This window comes from Sorex araneus, chromosome 3, assembly GCF_027595985.1.
Source record: "Sorex araneus isolate mSorAra2 chromosome 3, mSorAra2.pri, whole genome shotgun sequence".
Lineage (NCBI taxonomy): Eukaryota > Metazoa > Chordata > Mammalia > Eulipotyphla > Soricidae > Sorex > Sorex araneus.
This window is the reverse complement of record NC_073304.1, coordinates 47,874,108-47,901,872: the sequence shown is the minus strand read 5'-3', so window position 1 is coordinate 47,901,872 and position 27,765 is coordinate 47,874,108. Positions and strand designations below refer to the sequence as shown.

General features: G+C 38.4%; 1 protein-coding gene across 5 annotated transcripts in view; it reads left to right on the top strand.

Moving 5' to 3' along the window:
• Positions 1–27,765, top strand: part of GNG2 (G protein subunit gamma 2) — a 127,043-nt gene that overhangs the window by 5,764 nt on the left and 93,514 nt on the right. For 2 of the 5 annotated variants that reach the window (XM_055132398.1, XM_055132397.1), the window contains 2 exons: positions 13,117–13,156; positions 25,415–25,450. The exons of 1 other annotated variant lie outside the window; for it this stretch is intronic. The gene's annotated coding sequence lies outside the window, so the exon portion shown is untranslated. The remainder of the gene's footprint in view (positions 1–13,116; positions 13,157–25,414; positions 25,451–27,765) is intronic. 2 more of the 5 variants (XM_055132396.1, XM_055132395.1) reach the window with 1 other exon arrangement.

Below are 27,765 nucleotides of genomic sequence, written 5' to 3'. Positions count from 1 at the left end.
CGCTGCATGAACATGTCTTGGGTTCCATCCCTAGGAACGCATCATCCCCTGAACACTATCAGGAGTCGTCCCTGGGCACCATAGGCTGCAGATCTCCACCCCCCCCAAAACAAACAAACAAACAAACAAACAGAGAAAGGGCTTATTCCCTGCCCAGGACATCACAAAACAGTAGAACTTCAAGAATTTGGGAATCAATCTAGCCTGCATCAAACCCTCCCTGATAGATAAAGAAGCAGCCCAGAGTGGCTTAGTTAATTGATCCCTCACTTCACCTCCTAATTTAATCTTGATTTTAACATCCCTTCACAGGGGGCAAATGGCTAGAGAAGATCCTTACATCTAGCCTCTCCTGAAATTGTTTGTTTAAAAAAAAATTTGTTTTTTAAAAAGAGGTTAATGTTTACATTTAACATTCCATATAAATTTAGTTTCTGTGTTTGTTCAAATGTAAAGATGCCATTATGAAATTGAGATTCTGAAAAAACTGGTTCTCTTTAATGAAAGTCAATATTCAGAGAACCTTATTAAACATTAAAAATGAGAAAACTTAATTCTCAAACTCAGAGTAACATTTCGTATCTGTGGAAGCACTATATGCCCCCAGCCTATTCCCTTGACCTTTGCTTATCCCCTGCCAGGGATACTCAGGGTCCAGAATTTCCATGATTCACCTCCCCGCCACACACCTGCACCCCTAGAGGGTCTGAAAGTGAAATTGATGGCCTCTGCTCTAGATTTATCCACATCAGCAGGCCCATTTAATTACTGCTCTTTAAAATTCCTTTTTAAAAAATAACCCTTATGAATTTTCAATAAAAACTTGGACTTCAATTAAACCCAAGTCCCCACTTCCTTTCTTTATCACAGATAACCTCAACTTCTTTTTTTTTCTGAGAAAGTATATATTACAGACCTCTTTAAGTTGGTTCTTCACCATGTCAAATTGCTCTATCTTTGTTCATTCTTGTTACCTTCATTCTTAGGTCAAACAGTCTTTCCTTTAAGCCAAGAATAAACTCTAGTTGGAATTCTCCATTCCACTTCCTTTCTACTTTTTTAAAAAGGTGCTGGGCTTGATAATAACCCAAACTTCTGCCTACCTCTTTGACTTATCTGCCTGCAAACATGTTTAGCTCAGGCACAAAACTTTAAATATATATAATTTATTTAAATACTCATTTAAAGTGTTTTATATATGTTAGTAACAAGTGACATTTGTAACCTCTACCAACCTGTATAAGGAGCAGAGGAAAAACATTTTCCCTCAACCCTACTATGTGCTCAGTTGAGAACATTATAACAAAAGATAGATGATTAATGAAAAAATACCCAAAGTATATCACCGTGTATAACACCATCCTTACCCAGTGCTAGTGAGTGATTTTCAGAAGGTGTCTTAGAATTCAGTTTAGATACCATTTACACCTAAAGAATAGAAAGAGCAAGACGAGGGGAGGTTAGTTACTCTAGAAGTTACCAGGGGAAACAAAGAAAACTAGAGAAAGGTTTGTTCTATAGATTTAAGTCAATGCCTTCTCCACTGACAAGAATCTTTAGTAAATTATTCATCCTTTTCTGTGGAGGCTCTCCACACTTTTCTCTCTGGTACAATATAAACACAAAGTTGTCTTAGAAGAAAATGTACCAAAGGGCTGAGGCAATAGTACTGCGGGTAAGGGACTTGCCTTGCATGTGCAGACCCAAGTTCCATCCTCAGCATTCCCTTATGGTCTCCTGAGTCTGGCAGGAGTGAAGACTGAGTATGAAGACAGGAGTAACCCTTGAGCACTGCCACGTATGGCCCCAAAACAAAAACAACAACAGAAAAGAGTAACTTATACAGATTTTCTCCGGTGTCTGCTGTTTCTCCAAATTATGAACTCAAAAGAATCCTTGTGCCAAAGGGGCATATTTGGGGGTAGCAAGTTCCGAAGTTTCCCAATTTCATCATTAATTCCAATTATCGTTCCATAAATGGGAGTGATCCGAAAATTTGATTCTCTGGCCTCTCAATTTTTTCTTCATTAACCAAATCGTTGTCTGATTTCAGTGATTGCCTCTGTGTGGGTCAATCCTTGGCCTGAGTCTCCATGTTGATCTCTTACCAATTCTCTAAATTTGCTCATCAAGCTCCTTGCAAACTTTCCAGAACACCCAGACCACTAAAACAAACCCACATGTCCAACCCAGTGTTCATCACCCCTGTGCTTTAAAACCAGCTCCCCTGAGTCTAATAACTATTAATGACTCTCCATTCTTTCAGCTCCTGCGTCAAGACTCAATTTTATTATTTTCTTCACTATAAAAAAAAACTGCAAGCTATAGTCCCTCATTGCACTGCCCAATATGTGGTATTTTGAAATACATTTTGGCACTTTTTGTTCTTTTCCTTGTTGATATTCAGTATCTTGGTTCAGGCCCTTCTAACACCCAGCTGCTGTTTGTGTTCTTGCCTTTCCCAAGAGTAACTTTCTTGTTTCTCCTTGCAAACCTCACCCCACAATCATTTTCTATGGTGTGAGGCTCAGTTCAAATGCTACTTTAAAGAAGCTTGGCTTGATATTTTCTTTTTTCTCTAAAATGACAGTCTACCTTCCCTGAAATTTGATAATTCATAACAGCAGTTAGCATTCTTTGGTGTGTATAATGACAATTTTATTTTCTTTTCCATTTTTCTTTTGCAAGTTCTTGGAGGTCAGTGTTCACACCTGGTTTTATTTCTGGCTTCCTTAAACACACAGATATAATTTGATATTTTTTGTTTTAATTTTCAGGTTTATTGAGGTATCACTGAAAAAAAAATTGTGAGACAAAGTGTACATCACGGTGATTGGCTATGCATCTATACTTGTGAAAGGATGCCTCTCCATTGAGTTAATTAACACATTCCTCACCTCACCTATTTATCCTCTTCCTCTTTTCTTGGTGAGAACATTTAACTTCACAAATACAGTGTATTTCTGTTTCACTTATTTAATGAACTTTTTGTCACTTTTTTTTCTATGCAAAGAGGCCTAGACACTCAAGTTGTCTTCTAGGAGTTCATAAAATACTGGGGTAACAGACAGATATTGATGTAATTACAATAGATTGCCAACATTTGTGTCTGCAGTGAGCCCCTTGATGCTGGATGCAGGGAGACTGGATAAACAGCTAGAGGGTTTCTTGTGCTTGTATCCTAGCTTTGGGGAAAACCCAGTAAACACATAAATCAGTGGTGTTAGACCTGATTACACAGCAGAAATACTTAAATAATACCTCTCTTCTTAGCCTCAGTCCAGGTGAATAAAATCAAAATAATCCAAGATTAGATCCTCATGTGGGTGTCAGTGGGTGGGGGTGAGGTGGGAGGGGTGAGAAGAAGAAGAATCCGGAAGTTATAAGCGCTGAGATATATAACATGGAAAAGGTTGAACGATAGAGATTGTCTGTGTGATGGAGGTAGGAACAAGAGTTTGTGAGTTTTTGTTAGTTGAATAATCCCTGAGGGACTCTCTAAGGAGGTGACACTTGAAGTGAGACTCTGTGTTATGACGAGGGTGAAGGCTTTAGGGGAGAGAACTTCCAATCAGAAGATGCAGTTGCCTTTCTTAAATATAAATAAGGTGAAATGCTGGAGGAAATGTGGCCTTTTCGCATATGTGTATGATAATCTATAAAGTCGAGCTGTCCTCTGCAGAAAAGATACTTTCAATTACAAGAGGCAAACTCCAGTTGCAGAGCTCTTGGCCTCTTTATTGACGACTCTCTTTAGGTTGTATTTTATTTAGATCTGATTGATCTAAACAAGAAGACCACGGCTCTGCTTAATTATGCTTTTCGGCATAGCACTGCAGGGCTTGTTGTCTGAATTAAATGTCAATTTTATTGTTCAAAATAACCTTAGTTCCATAGTTTTATCTCCTAGAGGAATAAAGAAAAGAGAGCAATGATTTCTGTACTTCTGTTTAGATGTGGCGGTGGGGAGCTGGGGAGAAACCTCACCTAGGGCTCATTCAAGCCACCCCTGAACTCAAGCTCTAGCCTGTGTATGGATGGTTTGAATGAATGAAGGTCAACCCTTGCTTCACGAATCAAGCTGAGAACCAGTACTTGGGGAGATTGTGTTTCTATATGATGACTATTTGTGTATATCAGCCTTGAAGTAGTTTTAAAACTAATTCTATGAGATGAGAAATATTTTTCTATCAGGATACACTGGATTTTGTTTTAAAAAACAAGCACCTTTTAAAAATGACTTAAACAATAGAATATTTATCTCCCGACCTTCTGAAAGGAGGGAAAAGCCAGGGTCAGTTATTCATAGTCAGACAATATCCTCAGTAACCTGAATTCTTTCCTTCCTCCCATCCTGACATCCAGAGCAAGTCAGTTTACCATTTTAAAAAGTGTGTGTGCGTGTGCGCACGTGTGTGTGTGTGTGTGTGTGTGTGTGTTTGCTGGAAATTGAACCTAGGACCTCCTACATGCAAGGCAAATACTCTTATCAGTCAGCCACTTCCACTTCATCCTCTGACATTACCATTTTAAGTCAGTTCCTTTCACTGTGTAAGGATAGCTCCTACAACTTCAGAACTGTAGGCAGATTTCAGTATCTGTAGCTACAATGAGGTAGTTTGTTTCTTCTCATGCAGTTCTCTGTAGGGTTACAAGATGGGATCTCTTGCAGAATACCCCTCATATGTTACACACATACTCTATTAGTGGATAGAGCGGACGGAACTGCTGGGTTGGGTTAATTTAAGAATTCTCTAGAGAGCATGGAGCTTTTCACCTTCTCAGAATTCTCTGTTCACCTGACCTCAGAAATAGGGTCTGATTGTCCAGGCAGGGGAAGAAGGAACTAATGCATGGTGAGCAAGCAGGTAGAAAATGACCTCTATTATTATTATTGTTGTTGTTGTTGTTGTTATTATTCTCATTTTGTAAGTGCAGATATTAAGGCTCAAAAAGGTTCATCATTCACTTACTGCAGTCACATAGCTTTGGGTTGAACACATTTTGTGTCAAGAAAAAAAAAAAGCACAGACACAATTTTAAAAAACAAAAAACAAGAAAACTTAGTTGTTCCAATGGTAATCATCTTGGTTAGGAGAAAGAATTCCAGAGAAAAACACAAAATGGCTAATGGGAGACAAAATAAAGAGTAAACGTCTTGACAAATTATTTCAGATAAAAATAAATCAGGTCTTCTAAAGCAATAAGAATTGCATTTAATTTCTATGACCTGCTCTTAAAATTGATTTCATCTTCCTAAATGATCAATTTAAATCATTTTGATTTGAATAAAATTTATCCTGGACCAAGAAATGAATGAGTGAGGCCGGTGGTTTCTATGTACGGTATCTGTCAAAGTTAAATATGAATGTGTTTTTTCTACAGTGGTATGTATGTTGTTAATTACGGTCCCTGGAAGAACACAATGCATAGTTTCTGAAATTTCTGGTTATGAGTGATTTTGAAAACTGGGTTTCACTTTCTAACTCCAGAGGCAAAATGCACCTCATTACTGTTGGTTTCTCTCTTGTAGTCTACTTTTCCCTTTGGTGCTTTTTTTCAGAGGCAATGCATATGTGAGGCATTAATAAGGAAAAGGGGAAATTTCAGTGAAATTTCCATCACTTCTGTGTTTTGACTGATAGTCTCTAGGTATCGTTTTGTATATTTTCATCATAGCAGATGAAGCTTTCATGGTAGGAGTACCTTTTTGTGATAAATGATTGAATGCTTCCTACTCTTAGATTTGCATTTTTAAACAGGAATAAAAGGCAAGTTGATTTCTACACTTTGCCAACAGAGTTCAATTTGTTATTGGACCACATTGGCTGTGCTCAGGACTTACTCCAAGCTCTGTGCTCATGGGTCCCTCCTGGTGATGCTAGGGGATCATATGCAGTGCCACTGATCAATTCTGTTGGCTACATGCAGGACAAGACCCTTTGCTCTGTACTATCTCTGCAGCACAAGAACTCTATTGAAGAAGGGTATCTAACTGGTCTGTGCAGAAACATATGAGAAAAATTATGAAAAAGGATAAAAGGGAAAAAATGTTCATTTTCAAACCTATACTTAGAGAACTTTTTCTCTTTTTAAACCCTGTAAGTGATGGTGGTGTTTAGGGAACATGTTGTGTTCAAAAAATTAAAATAATTTAGTTAACAGATTTATGTTGTTTTCACTGGGGAAAAGGAACTTGGTATTCAATATTCCCAAGATTTTCTTTTAGTTAAAATAATATATTTATATAAGAAGAGTTGAAATATATGAGGTAAAAAAATAGCCATGGTTATCTTATTATGTACTTAAATGATACTAAAATAGTGTAGTGTAGTGTAGTGTAGTGTAGTGTAGTGTAGTGTAGAAAGATAATATTATATGACTTAATAGTCAAGAGCTTACGCTACTTGTGGCATATTCGATATGTCAAAAACAGTAACAAGTCTCACAATGGAGACATAACTGGTGCCCGCTCGAGCAAATCAAAGAACAACGGGATTACAGTGCTACAATAGTCAAGGAAGTATTCTGTCCAAGTTATTTCATTTTTGATGCCTCAGTTTCTTCACTTAAGAAAGGGAAATAAAATGACAACATCCATCTCATTGTTAGTAGAAAATCATATAATTTACAAGTGTTTATTAGACCTATGGTAGCTTATAATTATAGCTGTTATTAATATAATGCAATTACCACATAGTTGCCATAGGGTATCTTTGATTCTATCTATTGTATTGGTACCAAATTCCAGTGGCTATGATGGTGAGACCCAATGTTACTCAGAGGTGACAGAAACTGGGGCTGGGAACAGCCTGAGAAGGCCTGTTTCCCTGGAATAGTCAGATGTTGGTGTTTTTACTTAGTTCTATCAGTTTTAGTAATCCAGATGCTTAGAACTAAATTTTTCTTTTAGTTTTCATCTCAAACCCATTATTGGCTTCCACTTCTTGGACAACATGAGTCATGCTTTCATTGGCCAGTAAAATGTGAGCAGAAGTGATGTGTATCACTTCCAGGAAGAAGCAGAAGTGATGTGTATCACATCCAGAAAGAAGCGGAAGTGATATGTATCACTTCCAGGAAGAAGCATACATCATTTCCAGGGATGTACGTATATTTCTTGATAACCAACTGACAGTGGCACAACTACAAAAAGGTAGCTCGCTCTTAAGCCTAGACCCTAGAGTGAAGACAGTATGTTCACCTGTCTTTCCTCTCACCTGCAAGGACATATATTGAGGGTGAAAAATAATTCTTTTATCATAGGCCACTAAGACTTTGGAATTGTTGCCACTCTATGGCTTATCCTGACTGATACACTCTTTGGTTATCCCTTCAAATTCCAGAGAAAAACATGTAACTGATAACAGTTATGTAAAAGATACAGTTATCTAGAGTTGGACTTTTAAACATTTTATATAGTTAAGGCAACATGTTTACAATAGTGAATATTTTAATATCTATTTGTGTTTATATTATATGTCATATTTAAGCACTAGGAAATTTATACTGTTAGATTCATATAATTTTTATTTCTTCAAAATATTCTATTACACTGGGGGAAAATGAGGATATCAGAATTTCTAGCATTAAGTTTTGGAGGCAGTTCACTGTGGATTCTGAACTCCAGACCTGAGACCATCTTTAGGAAAAGATCCCTCTCACCAGGAGCTGATTCAGAATGATGCATCATAGAGCAAAGGTTGTTTCTGAGAAAATGACACCCTGAACCTTGCCCATGGCCTTTGTCTTCAGAAAGAAATTCATTCTTCTGAGTGTTGCATTATTCCTGTGATAAACAATGGTGTTTAGTTTAAAGCATGGCTCAAGGCCTACTTATGGAGAAAAGGACAGGAAGTCTTTCACTGTTCTTCGGAAGTCTGGACTCTTTCATGTGTACATTTGGAATGTAAATGTCCTTATTTGGCCATTGATTTGAAGACATTTCCGTTTTAAGATTTTCATCTATTCCTTTCTAATGCTTTATATGGGATCTTATAGCCCTGCAGATTTAGGTTATTTTATTTGATATTTTTCATTAATGGTTTTATTTCCCCTAATTATTTCATTTGGGTCTCTAAAACTACACTATGAAATACCTTAATTATTTAAATTAGGACCTGATTAATTATCTCCAGTGTACAAACTCAAATTAATTTCATTATTAACCTGAGTTTTAAATTGATTAATCTTGGAATGTTTAAGAAACCAAGAGGGGGTTTTCATCCTTAAGGAGTTGGGCATATTTGATCTGATGACTCTCTTCATTGCACCAGTCATGTTAATAAGAGTCAGAAATCTGCAAGAAAACTTTTAGATGGGTTATAAGCCAGCTAGAAACCTGTGTGTCTAGGGCTTCTGGGGGAACAATCTGTGAGTCATTTTAAAAAACAAACACACTCATAATCACAGTGCATGTTGTAACCATGGTAATTAGGCCTGTCAAGTTGCCTTGCTGTATTCCTGGGAAAAGGAGAAGAAAAATGGAAAATTCAGAGTTTGACTGTCAACTTCAGTTTTCTTATAGCAAGGAGGGACTTTTGGGGGTTCTTGACAACACACTGGCACTGTCATTCAGAAAGGGAAGATAAGACACTCTGGCATCCTGCCTTTGTTATTGAACATGACTTAACTGGATTCTTGTTGGAAGATATGATTGACAGAAGAGAAAAGGACCACTTAACATTCCTCTGGGAGGAAGGAAGAAAAGAACTGGGTTCTTTATCTGATTATAATTACCTCTCAGTCTCTAAGGTATACCTGGTGAGATATAATGTGCGCACACATGCGAAAGTATTTTTTTCTTCTTTTTTTAATTTTTGGGCCACAACCAGCAATGTGCATGAATTGATCCTGGCTCTGTACACAGGAATCAATCCTGGCAGTGCTTGGGGGATCATATGGGATGCAGGGGGTGGATATGAACCTTGCCCGTGGTCTTTTTCTCCAGTAAGAAAATCATCCTCCTGAATGGCCTTTTGCAAGGCAAGCCCCCTACATGCTATACAATCTCTCTGTCCCCCACACATAGGTTTTTTTTTCTGTTTTCTTTTTATTTATTTATTTATTATTTTTAATTAGTGAATCACCGTGAGGGTACAGTTACAGATTTATACATTTTTGTGCTCATGTTTCCCCCATACAAAGTTTGAGAACCCATCCCTTCACCAGTGCCCATTCTCCACCACCAGTAAACCCAGCATCCCTCCTACCCTCCCCAGTCCCGTCTCCCCCCACCCCACACTGCCACTATGGCAGGTATTCCCTTTTGTTCTCTCTCTCTGATTAGGTGTTGTGGTTTGCAATAAAGGTGTCGCATGGCCATTGTGTTCAGTCTCTAGTCTACATTCAGCAAGCATCACCTTTCCCCCACATGACCTCTGACCACATTTTACTTGGTGTTCCCTTCTCTGAGTTGTCCAGAATGAGAGACCAGCCTCCAAGCCATGGAGTCAACCTCCTGGTACTTATTTCTACTATTGTTGGGTGTTAGTCTCCTACTCTATTATTCTATATTCCACAGATGAGTGCAATCTTTCTATGTCTGTCTCTCTCTTTCTGACTCATTTCACTTAGCATGATACTTTCCATGCTGATCCACTTATATGCAAACTTCATGATCTCATTTTTTCTACCAGCTGCATAGTATTCCATTGTATAGATGTACCAAAGTTTCTTCAACCAGTCATCTGTTCTAGGGCACTCGGGTTTTTTCCAGATTCTGGCTATTGTAAACAGTGATGCGATGAACATATAAGTGCAGATGTCATTTCGACTATACTTTTTTGCTCCTCTGGGATATATTCCCAGCAGTGGTATTGCTGGGTCAAATGGGAGTTCAACCTCTAGTTTTTTGAGAGTCGTCCATATTGTTTTCAAAAGGGCTGAACTAGTTGGCATTCCCACCAGCAGTGTAGAAGGGTCCCTTTCTCCCCACATCCTCTCCAACAGTGGTTGCTTTTGTTCTTTTGGATGTGTGCTAGTCTCTCACACATAGGTTTTTTAATAAACTTATAAAAAAAATCAAATACTGTTAGTAAAATGTTCCTCCAGTTTTAAATGATCCCCCAATAATTAATTGTACTATCTTTAAAATGATTGGTTTTAGCCAGGCTGTTGTTTCAGATTTGATCCCCAAGAAGACCAGATACCTTTTCTTTATTTAATGCACTGAACTTGGTCTGACTCTTTTACCTTGGAAAGTCATGTTATAATACTTACACATGGTCACAGCAGAGATCATAAATTTGAGGTCTCACTCTTGGGGGGGGTGTGGAGAAGTGAAATTGAACTGTATACCCGATTGATGAACAGTCATCACAGTCATGGACTCTGTGAAATTACTCTGGAAATGATTTGATTCACTATAATTATATATGGAGAACCAAAAGTGTCCTGAAATTAAGGTATGAATGTGCATGTAAAACTTTAAAATAATGATTCAAAGTTCACTTTATGGAGTTTAAGTATCCTCTTAAACAGATAATTGTAACACATTGACTCAGGTTCTTTTATATTTTAGTGTATTGCTCAAGGAGATTTTAAAATAGGTTTTACTTAGTATTAAACAATTTTTCCTCATGTATACTATTTTTTGAAAGGTTGAAAGTGTCATGGGGTAATAGGTCATATAAACTCAGTTTGTGGGTAAATTGTTCCCTGGCATGTGCAAAATCATTATTTATAGCAGTTATACATTTTATTTACTCTCATATGGGAAGAAGGTCCAGGTTGGTCAAACTTTATTCTGTGCTATCTTTATTTTATTAACACTTGAAAACAACACTCAGTTGTTTTCTGATTATCAAAATAAGTTATGGTGATTATAGGAAATGAAGTTAAGAAAAACAAAAGCCTAAGAATAGCCCCTCTGTTAACGAAGTTGTTTGTTGAACTGCTTGTAATAGAAATTTGATATCACCATGACTGTAGAACAATATGAGATTAGCACCAAATGCCCAGAGCTGGTAAGATAGTTCTGTTCTATAAGATGGTCCAGAGACTCAGAAGCCTCCTGCCATGTTATTCCATCATCCAAGCTTGTTTCTTCTGCTTGATGATCAAGATGATTTGCTTAAAACCTCCATTAAAACCATCAGAAGAAGAGAAAAGTGGAAAGGGGAGGGCATGACCCCAAAGTTGTATAAAATACTTTTGCAGTCATCCTGTTAAATTTTGTCTCATGGCCACACACCTAGTAATCATGGAGATTAAGAAAAGTTGTTAATACGTGGCACATATACATACACCTTAGCACACTACTCTAAGTTAGTTGCTCATAATATTTGAAAGTGGAAGGTTCTTATTGGAATAATACAGTTGTTGGATTCAGTTGTTTGTTTTGTGGGCAAGGGAATGCTTTATTTTTTTCCACAAAAATTAATGGTAACAGCAGTCCTAGACTCTTTTCTCACCCCAAAATTATCAATCAATTGACAACAAATATGAAAATTTCATGTTTAGACATCAGAGACGATCTGTTTATGAAGAAGAGGGCAGATATTGGGGCAATAGATAGTAGTCTGCTACATTCTTTATCCTCTGCAAGACATAATGCATTCTTTATATCTTGATGTTTTTTCTTCTAATCTTTTTTATATAAAATATATCAGAGATTTATACAGAAACTGTCTATTAGAAAATAGTATATATCACAGATTAGAAGAAATAGTAAATATGAAAATAATTGAAGCTTTTAGGATACATATCTGAAAATACATAAGGAAGCCATTAGTGTTCATACTATATATATAATTTTATTTTATTTTCACATAACTTGAAATGCCAATTTTTCTGATGATTAAAAAATTTTCATTTATTATTTTAAAGTTCCATCATTTTAGAGTTTTTCTGTTTAATAGGCTGTATTATTGATGTTTTGCTCTTTCATAGACTTTGGTGGTGATTCTTCATCTATTTATTTCTATAAAAGAGTAGGATCATTAAGGCAACAATTGGGAACATATTTAAGACTCTTGACAAGCCAGGTCAAACTGCCATCCAGAGGGATTGTGTCAATTTATGCTATCAGTGAAAATTAAGTGCTGTCTAGGAGCACTCCAAATAGCTTATTTTGCAAGTCCCACTGATCATTGTTATCCCTGGGGTTCAGTTCCTGAAAATAGGTTGTTTTTTTTTGCTCTTGACTTATTTTTTATTTCCTTTGCTGTCTTTAATCACAAGATAATTGTTTTCTAATAATTTAGGCTCATTTAAAAAACATATGATCCCTTCTAATTGTCTAGGAATATAATTGGTTGGGTTGAGCTTATGGCAATGAGACACCTCTAGAGACATTGATATTCATTTGGTCCGCGGACCCAATATGAATTTCATTTCCAGCCTTAGTTATAATACTTTGGACACCGGTTTTATCAGTGTTCGGAATCATGAAAAACTGGAGTGAGTTTTTCCCAAGGCTTAGGGAGAACACCCCCCCCCCCTTAAGCTCCAGCTCAAGCTAGGTAGTTTCTCAAGAGCTAAGAAGTGTTTCTATATGTGAATTTTCTTCTCTATGAAACATTTGACAAAGGAGCATAATTAGGCTAACACCAGTTAGTATCCTCAGAGGTGCTAATGGTTAGGGATAGAATTATCTCTACTTCCAAATGGCCTGCAGATGTTTTGCATGCTAAAAATATTTTAGTTCTCAATTCTTCCCAACCACTAACTTACCCTTCTCAAGAACTCTATCAACACACAAGGAATTCCACCCTGCCCCTAACACTTTTAGCAAGACTTTCTCCCTTCTGCACTTTGGTTCTTCCGGGACAAAGCCAAGTGTAGTTGAACAGGACAACTTGCTTTTATTCATTAGCATCTGTCACCAATAACTCTGCTTCTGATAGTCTCCCAGAGAACTGTGTTTTCTTGAAGGGTAAGGATGCCCTCCACCTAACCAATCTCAAATGACTTATATTTTCATAGATCCATTTTTTAGAAGAAAAACAAAATTGTTTCTTAGCTTAGAAATGTAGACTTGTGAGACCCTCTGCCCTTAGAGATTTCAACCAGGACCTATGGTCAAAATCCAATTTTGAAACATTTCATTTATAAGTATCATGTTATTTTTTCTTTTAAAAAAACAACCCATTATCCTCTCTGCTTTCTCAACAGCCAGATCTTCCAAGAGCCTGAGGCTTTGAGAACTGAAAAGGTAAGATTCTGAAATAGTTTAATCTAGAATCTTCTTAAATCTAACCATAACTTCAAGAGGAAAAAAGAAAAACCTTAAGTGATTTATTGATGCAAGTATTAGCCTTCTGTGATGTTTTATAAAAAGAGAAATTCATATTTTCTTTAACAATATTGATATGACTTCAGGACAAGGGGAAAAAGGGTACTGCTTCAAGATAGTTAAAATAATATTTTTCACTGAGAATTTTACATTTTTCTCCTAAAACCCTGAATAAATGTGTATGGAGATATTTCAGAGCTTAAGATGCCTGTCTTGCTTGAGGCCAACCTCAGTTTGATCCCCAGCACCATAGGGTCCCCCAAACATTGCTGAGTTGCCCAAGTACCACTGAGATGGTTCAGGAAGCCCTGAGTACTATCAGTGTGATCTTGGTAATTCCCAACATCACAGAACCTAGGCAAAACCTCAGTCTCAGGTCTCTTCTCTGAACCACAGGTCCCCTTGGCCAGGAATCTCTGAGAGGAGCCTCCAGGCTCCTGAGCATTACTTGTGAGCTTCCCCCGCCCCCACTTATTTTTATTTTATTTATTTATTTATTTATTTTTAGGAAATAACCTGAGGTAAAAAAGCTTTTGAAGTCACTGACTTTAAAAAATGTATCCTTGTAATGGGAATATCATCAGCTACTTGGATGGGGGGTGGGGTGGGAGGGGGGTTCATTGGGGTTCTTGGTGGTGGAACGGGTGCACTGGTGAAGGGATGGTGGTTTAATCAGTATTTGACTGTGACTTAAACCTGAAAGCTTTGTATTTTTTTTGTTTTCACGGTGGTTCAATAAAATATTTCTTTAAAAAAAAAAATGTATCCTTGTGACACCAATGTAATTGATGGGCACAGTCATTGAGGACTTACTGTGCAAGAAGTAGATTAACTCGGGAAAGGATAAATCTTGTTCTTAATAGATTGGTTGTAGTCCATTGTGAGGGCTTTTCCACTGGCAATAATAACAACAGCAAGTGATCAATATAATGCTGTTGGAGTTTTCTCTAAAAGAATCTGCCTTGGCTTTTGAAATTAGATAGTCCATTGAGATCTGGCTGTAGATGGGTCACCTTGCTCACCGTAGTGCTGAGACAGGTAATAAAGTATTTGCCCTCCCCAACCAACACATTACAACTTGAATTTCTCCTTTTATTTTAAAATTTAACCTCAATAAGACAAATTTCAAGCATATTCCAAAGTAAAGAAAATAATGTAGTACTGTAGCATTGTTGTCCCGTTGTTCATCGATTTGCTCGAGCGAGCACTGGTAACATCTCCATTGTGAGCTTTGTTGTTACTATTTTTGGCATATTGAATATTCCGAAGGTAGCTTGCCAGGTTCTGCCATGTAGGCAGGATGCTCTCGGGATCTTGCTGGGCTCCCCGAGAGGAACAGAGGAATTGAACCCGGGTCAGCCATGTGCATGTCAAATGCTCTACCCACTATGCTATCACTCCAAACTGGAGAGAAAATAATATAATGAATAAAATCTCCCTATAAATAAATAAATTTTAATAATTATCAACTCATGAATAGCATGGTTGCATTTATCTATAACCTCATCTTTTCTCTCCTCTCACTGAATTATTTGTCAGTGACTTGAACTTGGTTGTTGAATTTTTAATGTCTTATTTATATAACTACAGAAATATGCTAATAAAAGTTTAACCTGCTTTAATATACTAAAGCTGGTCTTAAATCCATTTATTCGTCATTTGCTGGTGTGAGAGCCTTCTTTGGAGGGAAATTTCCTCACTTCTTGCTGTGGAGAGCCTCAAATGTAGATTTTTACCATCTCCAAATCAGATTATCTTTAAGAAATACATGAACAGAATGAAAATATGGTGGACATCATGCAACTTCAATTTTGAAAGTTGAGATATTAAAAAAAATGGCACAATTTCAAAACATATTTTTCCACTTCTTCACTTTTTAGTACATTGGTCATTGAATACACAAAACCCAAACAAAACTTTTCCCAGTCCTCTTATGTAACTTCTGCTATCAAAAATGCCCCATGAGTGACCTGCACCCTGGCTGAGGTGAGCCGGAATAATGCCTGACTTGCAAATCATTTAGTTAGCAGCATCAAACAAGCTGTTGTACATGTTTAGCTATGTGGCATATTTAATAAAAGTGTTGAATGGACACATGAGGGAATGCTCTGTGCTAGGGATATAAAGATGACAACCACACAGGTCTTACCCAGCGGGGTGCCTCAGACTCACAGAGGAGATGTTGTCAAGGAGGCAGTTTCTGGTGGTCAATGGGAAGGTATAAGTGAGTGCGCTGGTGCTGAAGAAAGTGGACTGCCTTGGTGGTGAGTCTGGTAGGAAACAACTGTGGGCGAAGGGATGGTTGAGCTGGACTTGAAATACCATCAGTTCAGAGAAGCAGGGAAGAGGCATTCTGAGAGTAAGAAATCGTTTTCACATGATTCACAAAGGCACACAAAGGATCGTGACCTCCTGGAAACGTTAGAAAGTTAGAGTGACGGCAATATGGCTGGAAAGATGGGGACCATGGAGTGTCTTGAAAAGCAGACCATGAAGCTTTGGGAAGATCTGGAGTGTCGTGTTCACAAGTTTGAAGGTTGGGCCCTTGCCTTGCATGCAGCTGACCCTGGATTGATCCCAGCAGCAGTGAAGTTGTGGGTCTTCACTGAGCCTTGCTGAGCAACCCACATGCACAGAACTGGGGTTTAGAAGGACATGCTGAAAACAGTTCTTGGCTGAAAAACTCTGAGATTTTAGCCCTGGCACAATTGGCACTCTCCTTCTCCCCTGAAACGTTTAAATTCCAGTTTTGGTGGGAAGACAGAGATAGGCACAAAATCTGAGTTTTTAAAGGGAAATTCCTTAGGTTGTAGGAACTAGAAGTGGATAGAGACCAAAGTAAGTGAGACCAAAGTAAGTAGAGGTCCTGGGTTTGTAAATGATGGGTTGGATATGGAATAACAGAATTCATGATTAAAGACAAGACATAAATGAATAAAAAGACATGAGGATAATTCCTATATTTCTCTTGGGAAATTTTGTGGGTGGTGAGAACTGGGTTACAAATCCAAGATCAAAGGAACAAATTTGAATATGTGGATGACCATATCCAGTTTTCTTGTAAACTACTTATAGATGGATACCGAGCAATAGTTCCCCGGGAAGCACTAAAAACATGGCCAGAGAGATGACCCATCTAAGTGTACGCTTTTCATGCAGGAGAGCTGAGTTTAGTCCTTTTTCTGGCACTTCATGGTCCTCAGGCACCTTCCATGTGACCCCAAAGAAAAAAATATAAAGGATAGGCAAACACAACAGCCCAGTTATACCCCTAGAGATTTGAGAGTCTGTAATTTTTAATAAGCTCTCTGGGAGATTCAGTATCCATCCAGGGTTGGAAACTTCTGGTAAGGGCTTATTAGAAGCAAAATTTCACTATGTGAGGTGTGTGTGTGTGTGTGTGTGTGTGTGTGTATGTGTGTGTGTGTGTGTCCAAGGTTGGAAATTCTGGCAGGGGCTTATTAGAAGCAAAATTTCCCTATGTGAGGGGTGAGTGTGTATGTGTGTGTGTGCACATTGACTTTAGGAACCATGTATGTACAGCCTTTGTATGTCATAATGAGGTTCTTGTTTTTTAGGAGAGAGTGGAGGGGTCAGACCAGTGGTGTTTTGGGGCTACTTCCATCTCTCTACCAGAGATGCTCAGGGAACCGTGTATTGCCAGAAATCAAACTGAAGTCAGCTCTTTCAAGGCTTGATGCCTGTGCTAGCTCTCTGGCCCCATAATGAGGTCTAAAGAAAAAAATTAAATACTTCCTATCTTATATATGAGGGGCAGCCATTCCTCCACTCTACCAAATTACTGATTTTAAAGATAGTTTTATTTACATTTGATATTAATTGGTGTTTAGATTGATTTTTATGCTTAAAAATGGATCAAAAATTCTTAAATCAGGGGATGTATGCAGGACTCTTGAATCCCCAGCATGACATGATCCCTAGATACTGCTTGGGAAATCCCTCAAGCAACTGGTGAGGTGTAGTGTCTGGGCAATCACCCACCTTGATTAGCAAATCACTTCAAACCAAATTTCTTAATGGGACATGCTGGCTTGTTCTTGGGACAGTTCTTCATTGTGCTCTTGCTATTCTGGTTCACAAAAGGTCAGTGGCATATCTTGTGATATGCAGAATGTTGTAGGGTAATGTTGCAAATCACTTGAGTCTTAGCATACAAATTGAAACAGGTTGCTTAGTATTTTCTTTTCTTACCTAATATCATTTTTGCTTTGTGGACACTTAATGGTTTTAGTAATGCTCAGTGGTAACTTTTGTAAGTAATCTCTACATTAACAAACTAAAAAAAGTTAACAAACTATGCATCTTAAAAGAATTGCTGTTTTGCACTGCTGGAGGGATTTTGAGCATATTTGTGCTAGTACTAAATCTATTTTTTAAAGTCTATACAGAGATGCAAATTAAACTCTAGGGAAGAAATGGTCAAATACTGGAATTTAAAGCAAAACACTACTAAGAAATCATGCAAATAAAACAGCAGCAGTGATGAAAGATCTATTTCTTTAGTGATTGTGATAACGATAACAGATGTAGTGGCTAAAAACAGTACAAATTTACAATCACACGGATCTTCAGGTTAGGTTCTGTAGAAATTTCATTATGCTAAAGTCAACATAACAGCACTGTTGTCTTCATTTCTGGAGAATGTAGGGAAACATCTTTTCCCTGACTTCTAAGGCTTTGAGATGGCCCTCTTCTCCATCTTCATATTCAAAAGCATTACTTCTTTGATAGTCACATCTAACACTGAACTCAAACAGGCAATGTTCCTTGATTTTAAGAATTCTTTTTTTTTTCCAGTGTTGCCACAATTTTTTTTTATAAATTTTATTGAATCGCCATGTGGAAGGTTACATAGTTCTCTCAGGATTATGTCAGTTATACAATACTCAAACACCCTTCCCTTCACCAGTGCCCATATTCCATCACCAACCACCCCATTATACCTCCCGCCCCCTCCCGCCTCCCCAGTCCCCGCCCTTGAAAGTGATAAATTTCACTTCGTTTACGCTTTATCTTGGTTACATTCCATGTTTCAACACATAACTCACTATTGTTGCTAGGGTTTCCCCCCAAAAAAGAAAAGACAGTCCTACTGTCAAGGAAGCATTTGATAGCTCTCCATTGCTGAGAATGCAGAGATATTAAGTCCCTCTGTTTGTTACATAACTTTTCTATTTCCCCCCCCCCACCTTGTCCCGCGCCACCGAGTTCACGCCTATTTAGTAATCACCATGCTGCCTGACAAAGGGGAAAAAAAATGAAAAAGATGGTTATTTCCCGTCATCAGCCGGCGTGGGGCTCTGGCTTAGTTGATAGTCTGGAAGAATGTCTGCCAGCAGTTTCTGGAACCAAAAGTAATACGCTGGTATCGGCCCCGGCTCGAGGTTCCACCAGCGTCCCGCTGTTCCAAGTACATAATAATTTATTCCCTTGTATTCCATTCCCACGCCACCAGGTCCGTGTCAGCTTAATGGACATCATACTATGGTTAACGCCACGCCGTGTTTCTTCCCGAGAAAGAAGGATATTTCTTCTCAGCCGGCGTGGGGATATGGCTTAGTTCAGTCTATAGAGATGGCTACCACTTTGATTGCCTTCAATATTTCAGCAAAAGACTTACTATTCTTGTTAGGATTTCCCACCAAAGTCCAACCAGTTAAGAAGGAACCATTTCATATTGGTTATGATTAAATGACATTAGGTCGCGCGGCCATGGCAGCGGCCTCGCAGCTTTGAATTTCTGTATAAAGTCCAGGGAAAGTACAGCCAGAAATTACACGTCACTACAAACTTTAACCCTATTATGGTCCCCCCAAAGTCCAACCCGTTACAAAGGAACCATTTCATATTGCTGATGATTAGATGACATTAGGCTGTCGCGGCCACGTGGTTTGGGGTTTCTATATAAAGTCCAGGGAAAATTCTGCCTAAAATTCTATCGCTACAATCTTTTACCCTTCAACAAAAAACTCAGTACTATTGTTTGGAGTTTCCCCCCACGGTAAGCCCTACCAAAAAGGAACATTTACACATTGCTGACAATCAAGAGATATTAGGTAGCGCGGCTGCGATAGCCTAATGGTTTTGGATTTCTATATGAAGTCCAGGGAAAATTCTTTTGGTAATTGCATCACTCGCTGGCGGTTCAGTTGCCTCCGGGGTCGATCTCACGTGGCAGCACAAAGGAGCGTCCCCACATGGCTCTGTGCTTAAATATCATTGGCACAGGGCGGATCCGGAAGTCCCGCCCCATCGGCTTTCCTGGGCTTCCTGCATAGTCTAAAAACTGGCTGTTGCCTCGCTGTGTTCAAAAAGAAAGAGTTGAGAGAGAAAAGACCATACCCCACTGGCCGCGCCTGGGCCAGTAGCTCCGAGCACACAGTTTGGAGGCATTTTTGGGGCGCCGCTCGTGTCCAAAGTGGTTCAGTTGCCTCCGGGGTCGATCTCGCGTCTAAGAATTCTTGTAGTAAGATTTTGTCATGCCTGGATAACTTTAGAGTAATCTCAATGTCCTTCTTAGATCTCCTCAATGTCCTTCATATCTACAAAGTCCATGTAGAATTTTACATACTGCCAACCGCCCAAGTCTAGGACAATTTTTAATAATTAGTGAGTTATTTGTCTATGTACTTAAAAACAAGAAAGAATAATTGTTCAGAGAGGTAGAAATATATTAGTCAGAAGAAGTAGGATTATCTGGCTTCCATTGTCTAAGATTGAGATGGTTTGAGATTCTCAAATTGATGAAGCCAATTCTCATCTTGTCTCTGCAAATCCTGTTTTGTAGATACAGCCACTAAAATCTTTTGATTTTGTTGGAGTATACAGCACTGAGGCTGTGGAGTGGTAGCACAGTGGTAGGGCGTTTGCCTTGGACATGGCCGACCTGTGTTCAATTTCTCTACCCTTCTCAGAGAGCCTGGCAAGCTACCCGTGGTGTGTTCGATATGCCAAAAACAGTAACAATAAATCTCACAATCAGACGTTACTGATGCCCGCTCAAGCAAATCGATGAGCAATGGGATGACAGTGACATACAGCACTGAATTTAGTGGATAAGTTGAAATACAGCAGTTTCTTTCTTGGCCAGATGTTTTGGTTTTAAGGGAATGGTCCCTGGAGAATGTGCACCCTAACACCCTTTCTCTGACTCTGGAAAGTTTGCTTATGGTATGTAGATTCCAAGATCTTTGACTATCACTAAAAAAATGGGAGCTACTAATTTTATTGTTATGTTTGCTTGTCATAGTATTCTTATTAGACTCTAAAATGTGAAAATTGGGAAAATAATGATTTCAGTCTTTCAAGGTAGTACTTATTTTGGCTAGTTTATAGGGATCGCTTACTTTCTTCCATGTATTAAAACACTGTTCCTAGCCGATGGACTGAGATGGACCACAAGGTTGTTTTTGAAAGCCCTCTCCTGGAGTTGGATTCAGCTTGAAATTTTGTGTTGAGAGTTTACATTTTTCAGCCATTTTTCCTCTCTATAGGACCCCTTTCTACAGACAGTTCAGATCTTCAGGTCGAGTTCAGGGCAATCAGGAGAGTAACAAACTGTCCAGATTTGTCCAGTTCTGGGGAATTTCCTGATTAGGCAACTCTTAGTGCTAACACTGGGAGGATCCTTCACAAATTAGGCATAAGTCACTTCCCAATTTCTAATAAATGGCTCTCGTAGAGGGTAAGGTTCAAGGCGCTGGAGTACGGACCTAGCAGGTGTGAGTCCCCGAGTTTAATCCCTGGTACTGCGTGGTCCCAGAGCACCACCATGTTTGGCCCTCATGGTTCTCAGATTTAACTGAAAGTGAAAACACCCCCAAACACTTCTGGGGAAGCTCCCCTTCAAAAAGGAAAAAGAGAAAAAAGAAATGGCTCTAGCAGTGGTCATGTCCATGAACTATTAAGGCAAATATTCATTGAACAAAAAAAATGATAACAACCCTTAGGATTTGGGTTGAGGATGACACTTAATCTAACTCTTAGAAAAAGCTTTATCCACATATACATCTTGGCACCAACCAATTTCAACAGCTTCAGAGTCAGAACTAAGAAACAGCAGCAACAGTTAACAAAATGTTGCATTTTAAATTTTCGTTCCCTGTGTGTTACACAGAGCTCCTATCTAAGTCCTTGATTGTAGCAACTTTAATAATTTTGTTATAGTGACCAAAGGAAACTGCTGCATCTTTTACTCCGAACAGCAGCTTCTTGGGAAAGCATCACATCCAACTTTGCTAATGCAACACAGGGGTTGCTGCACTTAAACCCTGCTTTTTGTATACAAAACTGATCTCACCCCTTCATACCCAAAAGACAGCAGAGACCATGAAAGAGATAAGCTTTAAGAAGGCTGCCCTGAATGCTGAGGGGAGGGATTGGAGTGGCTGATGTCAGCAACAAGAATGTCCTTCTTTCTGCCCCCCCCCCAGACTAGTATGTGCCACTCACACTCAGGCTGCCCTAAGTGGCACCTCAGCCTTTTTCTTTCTCTATGCTTGCTGGCTATCTTGCCCCTTGTCATTCATAGCAAAGCCAAAATGGAAACGTAGGGACATCCCTGGGCAATATCCTTTACATTTCTTTTATTATTTTTTTTTATTGAATCACCACATGGAAAGTTATAAAACTTTCAGGCTTAAGTCTCAGTTATACAATGCTCGAACAACCATCCCTTCACCAGTGCTCATATTCCACCACCGAAAATAAAAACAGAAAACCAGTTTACCTCCTATCCCCTTCTTCCCCGCCTGTGTACCTGATAAATTTCACTTTACTTTCTCTTTACTTTGGTTACATTCAATATTTCAACAAAAAACTCACTATTATTGTTTGGAGTTTCCCCCTGGCCCCTCCAGAATCAGGCCTGCTGAAAAGGAAGCATTTGATAATTTCTTTTCCATTGCTGAAAATGAAGAGATATGAGGTCACTATCGTGGCTGCGTGGTTTTGGATTTCTGTATTTTAGTATTTTAGTAACTAAGTCCAGGGAAATTTCTGCCAGAAATTACATCATTGCAAGCTTGTACCTCCCAGTAGTGGTCCTCATAAGATAGCGGTCGCCACACCATGCTCCCCTGGCAAGGAAAAGGGGAGACAGAGAAACCTTTCCCCTCCTGGGGCCGCATGAGGCCGAGGCTTAGTTCTCAGTCTAGAGACATTTCTGCAAGAAGCTGCTGGTACCAAAAGTAGTTTAGATGGCCTCTGGAATCATGCTCATTCAGCCTCAGAGAGGCCGCACATGTGCAGCCACTGGGGTTACATCTCGGCGGAGAGCCTGCATTTCTGTCTATTATTTGGAGATTGTTGTTTTCCAAGCTGGGGGACTAAGCAAAGAGTATAAACGTGCTTGAAAGTGTTATAAATTAGCTTTCCTCTCCATGGGCACTTGGCGTTCAGAGAGGGTAGGGTTTGTGTGTGTGTGTGTTTAAAAATACATATTGTTTCTTATCTTCTAAACTGTCCTAGTTGTTAGATAATTTTCTTTTAATACTTTTGCTTTGTTTTGTTTTATTTAAAAAAAAAGATTGAGTGCTACCAGTCTTGGAGAGAGGATAAGGGAAGGTCATGGATAAGACTGTAAATTCTTTTGATCTTCACCTAGAAGGAACTTAAATCTTTTTTGAATCCCTTCCAGTACTCCCAATCCTAGATTCATTTGCCTAAGACTAGTCTAATTTTTTATTGGACCTCTGTTTTTTCTCTTCCATAAATTGAATTTCAGAGGAAATGAAACCAACCTTATGGTTTAATTTAAACCCAGATTGTTTAAATGAAGAATTGTTTATCAGAGGAAAAGAATATATTTATAAGGTGAGAGTAAGATATTTACGTGATTACTCTGGGTACAAGTTTTATTTGTGAATAATAGAAGCTTCTTGGAATTGGATATAGATGAGAGCCACACATTATTGAGAGTGGAGTAAGTGGTACTGAATTGTATAGTTTTAAGTGATGAATGTTTGATTTTATTTTATGCAAATTTTACCTTGATTAAAAACTATAGGGCCAATGACTGGCAGTCTGCCTCAAGTACTGGGGAAGAAGGCAATTGGGATAGAGAAGGGATCACTATGACAAATATGGTTGGAAGTGATCACTCTGGATAAGAACTGTGTGCTGAAAATTGGTAAAAAAAAATAAATAAACATGATAACCTTTCAGTATCTGTATTGCAAACCGCAAAAGGGGAAGGAGAGAGAGGGAGAGAGGGAGGGAGGAAGAGAGAGAGAGAGAGAGAGAGAGAGACAGAGAAGGAGAGAGAGGGAGAGAGGGTGTCTGCCATAGAGACAGTAGAGACAGGTTGGAGGGTGGGGTGGTGAGAGGGAAACTGGGAACATTGGTATATTCATGGTGGGAAACGTGCACTGGTGGAGGGACGGGTGTTAGAATATTGTATGACAGAAAACTGACCATGAGCAGCTGTGTATCTGTATATCTCATGGAGATTCAATTAAAAAAACAAACTATGGGGCTAGGTATGTGATCCAATTGACAGAACATCTGCTTAGGATATGTGGGGCCTCTGGATTTGATACTTACCACCACCATCACGGCAATAGAAGCCAGGCACTTCATTTACAGGGAGTGGGGGATTATTTCTTCCTGTCTTCAAATTCTGGGAAATGTTTTAGTCATTTTAATGTACTCATGCTGTGTTTATTGATCATAACTGTTATTCGTCTTATAATTTCAAAGATATCTAGTGTTGCACCTCTGCAAGGGGTGAGAGAGGAACATCTGAGAACTATGGCACTAGTTGTTAATTATGATATGCAGAATTAGTGCCACTAAATTATAGTCTATATGCTGCAAAGTTGATCACAAAAAATGTTTAAGTTTAAAATAAAAGACACCCACTAATAAAAAATTTAAATAAAATAAAAGACACTAAACTCCCTTTTACCTCTCAAAGGATAAAAGTTTTACCAAGATGAAAGTATTTTTTAATATCCTATTGCAGCAGATAGTAGTTGGATATGATAAAATGGGATGAGTTTAGATATGAAAACATTTTAATGAAATGTGAGCAAGGTAACACACTTCATATATAGAAATGTCTTTTATTAAAATATCTCTTTAGATATCCCCAAGAGGGGTCACCTGATCAAAATCCAACAGGCATATGCTTTAAGGGATGACCACATAGGGGCTAATGCATAATTCGTGGGTTAATTATGATACATTAAGGATTTTTATTCCTTCTAGGTTTAGAGACAATCGTTTTGACCTTTCTGCAGAGCTGTAACTAGGCAACCAGAACAGCACTTAGCCACTGCACATAAGCCACACTTGAAAGCTATTGCATCTTCTGAAAAAATACTATTTAAATTCATTCCTTAGTTTTGGCACATGCCATGTAACCTTTCATTTCTTAGAAAAATATCATGCAACCCCTCTCCACTCTGTAAAATAGAATAATCCCTAGAAGTCTACCATTCTCTGATACTAATAAGGAAGTGTGTCAACAGAAAGAGAAGAAATAAAGTTAAGTAACCATGGGCCAGAGAAACAGCATAGCGGGAAGACTCTTGCCTTGCATATAGCCAATCCTGGTTCTATCCCCAATATGACATATGATCCCCCAAACACCCATAGTAGTGATCCATGAGCACAGAGCCAGGAGTAAACCTGTGTACTTCCAGGTAGGGCCCCAAAACCAAAAAGAAAAAAAAAGAAAGCAGTAGTTGTATGCTCAATTTCTTACTGAGAATTGAGAAGGAAAGTTTTCTTATCACTGGGTATTATGTTAAGGTGTAAGAGTTTAAAACCCTATCCTTGGCAGGTGGTAATGAATGTTCTCTTAACGTGATTAGTGGAGAATATGTATAATGACAGAGATGAAATCTGGGTTTTAGTCTTGTGATGTTGTTTTTATTTTGTTGGCTAGGCGGTGACTAGAAACACCTAGTGAGATCAATGAACAAGAATTTATTGAAAGCTTATTTTAGGCATTATATTTGGTAATACTATATCCCTTCTCTCTGATAAAACTCATTTAATTCTTTTTCTTTTTATTATGAAAAACATGTAAGATTAAAATATTCAAGTATTTGAGACAAGCATATGTGAAAGATAGACTTTTATTTTCAAACATCACTTGTAGACCCACTCCCTGGAGACAGCACTATTAATAGTTTTCTGTGTCTCTTCCAGAAATTTTCCATCTCTGAATTAATCTCTCTTGAAAAGGTGAGCACGATAAGTGTCATTAAGTCATCTGTTCATAAGCTTATCTTCTGGACCAAATCTTTTAATTCTGAAGCATTATTTGATGCCTCATTTTGAGAAGTGCCTTTTTAAAAATGAAAGAGGGAAAATGTCAGTACCAAAGTGATGCTTGTAGAGAGGGCTCGTGGAAGGGAGCTGAGAAGGTGAATGTGTAGTTTTAGCTTCTACAACATTTATGAATGGAAATTAAGCAATAAACCTTGAAGCTTTCTGCTACCTTTAAAAATAATTTTTAAAGTCATCTGGAGTCTTTTGTTTCCCTTTGGCCTTTCGATGACCCTGTGATGCAAGAACCGGTTTTTGGTAAAGGAGGAAGTTGTGGTCAACAGAGGTAGCCCACATACATAGCTGATAAAGAACAGGATCACAAGTAGAATTTGGGCCTTTCCAGGGCTCTGTCTTGAACTGGGCTACCTGGTGACTGTGGGGAAGAGAGAAGACGGCAACCCATATGTGGCTCTATTGTCAGGCAAAAGCATAGGAGAAGAAGGTTGTCACACATGCAATCCGGTTATCAAAATAAAAATTCATTTATTGAGGTGAAAGCTATGGTCCTGCTCCCTGGATAAGTTGTTTGATCCCACTGTACAATTTAGGATGTCTGGCTTGTTCCTCACCAGTTTCCGAGTGGATATATTATGCCTGTTTATTTTCTTGTTTGGGTGATACTGACCACAGGGAGGAGAGTTGACACAAACAGGGGAAGTCACAGTTTTTCAGCCTTTGACCACAGAGGTGGTTCAATGGGTGGACACACAAACTTGCAGAAGCCAGTAGATCGTTACCTTGTAATTTTCCAACTCATCTTGATGGAGCAGAGGTAGAAAGTCAATAAGGCCACATTTTAGTCAACTAAGTGAGTGGAGTATTTTGTTTTTTGTTTTTTTAAAATAAATTTTATTGAATCACCGTGAGATAGTTACAAGCTTTCATGTTTGGATTACAATCACACAATGACCAAACACCCATCCCTCCACCAGTGCACATTCCCCACCACCAATATACCAGATATACCCACCCTTTCCCACTCTCCCCCTGCCTCCATGGCAGACAATATTCCCCATACTAAGAGAGTAGAGTTTAACAAAAAGAGAAGAAGCTAAAGAGAAAGAGTGTCATAGACAAAGAGAAATAAAAGAACCCAGAAGCAGTTGTAGTCCGTAAACCCAATTCATGTGAGCCAATTTATTTTTGTTTTGTTTTTCTATGTTCATTCAAGACATTACTAAAAGACTCCTAACTGATACCTCCAGGTTTTACTCTCTTGATCTATAAAACGGGGATGACATTTTTGTCCTGACTATATCTGTAATACAATAAAAATCAGTAGAGACAATTAATTGGAACACTCTTTACAAATTTCAAATATTGTATAAATGCAAGTATTGTTCATTGATGTGTTGTTTTGAGCTAGGAAAAGTTGCAAGAATGAAATTACCACCTCTATTTTAGAAAATAAGGAGAGTATTATAATACCAGATAGTCACTGCTTATAACTTTTGTGAATCTGTCTTGTTTTATACTATGGTTAGCGTGTGTGGTGAATCTGGTCTGTTGGACCCACTTCACTCCACTTTGCATCTCCCTCGATCTTGTTTATCTTTGCCTGGACTGGATATCATGCCTGCAAATTACAGTGCTTTCATATAAACTGAGAACTTAGAATGCTTTTTGAATAAGGCATATTCTTAGCACTTAGAAAAATGTTGGCCGTATTAGAAATAACTCTCCCTGAAACAGATGAACTTAGGAGAGCATAATAATAAAAACATTTACAAGATAATGAGTTTACAAAAAGTACAAGGAAGAATGCCCTTTTGCAGAAGGCTGGGAGCAGAGGGTGTCTTAAAAAGAGAAGATACGACTGAAACACAAGCACGAAAGTTTTTAAGTCTGTAACTGTACCTCACGGTGATTCACGAATAAAATTTTTTTTAAAAAGAGAAGCTAAGAGAACTCTACAGACAGGAATGCCAGGGAGAAAATACCTTGAAATGATTCTCCTTTCTCCCTATGATATAGTTATTTATCCCTTAACCAAGCCCAACTGGAAGACAAGAAAAAAGGAAGTTTGTTGCTGAGTTCGTGCTATTTTGTTTACTTGGGCAAAGAGTTGGGTGAAGCAGAATGACAAATTGATTAGAAGGGAAGTAAATGACCTATAGCAGAGTTGGCCTTTATTATGGAAGTTTTGCATGACAAAAACAACTCTCTCCAAATCTAGAAGTTTTACCAAAATAATAGTTATAACAATTTAACTTTTTCATACATTTTTC